The sequence below is a fragment of the Alligator sinensis genome, unplaced genomic scaffold (genome assembly GCF_000455745.1).
Source record: "Alligator sinensis unplaced genomic scaffold, ASM45574v1 scaffold2966_1, whole genome shotgun sequence".
Lineage (NCBI taxonomy): Eukaryota > Metazoa > Chordata > Crocodylia > Alligatoridae > Alligator > Alligator sinensis.
The window spans coordinates 12,581-12,816 of NW_005844134.1; positions in this window are offsets into that span (position 1 = coordinate 12,581).

Sequence of the window (236 nt, forward strand, 5' to 3'; positions counted from 1 at the left end):
AGGCGGCGTGGATGGGAGCAGGTGACGGGAGACCCAGGACCGCCCCGGCCCCAGCCCGACGCTGCCCCGGCACGGGCAACGGGGCCGGCGCCAAGGACGCTTCCCCGCCCCACGCCAGCTACCCCCTGGGCCACGTCCCGCCCCCCTCGTCGCCCTCCCTTAGCCCTGAGGCGCCCCTCACTGCCGGCCGCAGCCCTGCACCCCACACACCGCCACCCACCTGAGCACCTCCCACA